Source organism: Branchiostoma belcheri, unplaced genomic scaffold (assembly GCF_001625305.1).
Source record: "Branchiostoma belcheri isolate BF01 breed outbred unplaced genomic scaffold, Haploidv18h27 scaffold49, whole genome shotgun sequence".
NCBI classification, from domain to species: Eukaryota; Metazoa; Chordata; class Leptocardii; order Amphioxiformes; family Branchiostomatidae; genus Branchiostoma; species Branchiostoma belcheri.
The window spans coordinates 111,394-112,448 of record NW_017804120.1 but is presented as its reverse complement, the minus strand read 5'-3'; the positions used below and the strand labels follow the sequence as shown (position 1 = coordinate 112,448).

Below are 1,055 nucleotides of genomic sequence, written 5' to 3'. Positions count from 1 at the left end.
AACTTAAAAGAATTCCAGTAATGCTACAGATTTACAAAGCCATATATGATGTAACAAAGACATTAATGGTTTGAGAAGGTTGTAGTATGGAGGCTTGTGTATTTGCAGAAAGTATTTTCAAATTGCAGAACAAAATTTTGACTCTTCTGCAATATTACAGAGCACTGAAAAAAAGGATTTTGACCACTGCTATAGTATATTCTAACTTGTAACGAGAAGACAAATTAGCTTTGGATACATTGCTGTACCTCTGCATCACTACTGAAAAGCATATTGACAACTGAGAAACTCTGTAGTAAGAACCTGCAGTACACATGTTCACCTCTAGGTGGCATTGCAGTTAGGGACATACTGCATTATAACAGTGGAAATGCAAATTATGCTGCTATATCCTGCAGTATGGATATTTGCCTCTAGGTGGCACTGCTGTATACAGCACATAAAAACTTCAATGCAGATTCTACATCAGATATCTTTTGTTTGAGGCAACCTTTCTATTGTAGGTGAATGTCATTCAGTTCTAGGCATTACATGCAAAGGTCCACACACCTTTTAATAGTCTCTGACAGGAAGTTACATAAAGCTAAAGGGTCCCGGAAAAGTTTATCTCTTTCAAGCTCTATGCAAGTCTGTTGACTTATTGAAGCTTAAGTGGGAAGTGTAATTCAAAAAAACTAAACATTCAAGTAATTCACAAAGAAATGAGAGCTTCAATATTATTTGTCCCTGGTATTTGAATGACATTCAGTCCTTGACAATACAACGGAGCAAACCCTTTTTAATACCCTCACCTGGCACTTTATTGCCTTGTACGGAACTTTTGTTTTCATTGTATCTCTTTGTGTATTTGCTTGTGTTTCTGTTGTTATTTTAAAAATAGGCATGTCGAGTGTACTGATAGAAAGTTAGATTAAAGGTCCCAAAAAAGGTTCTCATGTCCTGTTTTCAAATCCTGCTACAATGTCTGTTACCTTATGGTGAAAATGCAACAATAGGGGCTGCACGAGCAACCTCCATGGAGGAGCTCTGCAGAGCTCCTCCATGGAGGTTGCTCG

General features: G+C 37.4%; 1 protein-coding gene across 1 annotated transcript in view; it reads right to left on the bottom strand.

Annotated features, from left to right (window-relative positions):
• LOC109479558 (nuclear receptor coactivator 2-like) overlaps window positions 1-1,055 on the bottom strand; it is a 68,311-nt gene that overhangs the window by 29,435 nt on the left and 37,821 nt on the right. The window lies entirely within an intron of this gene.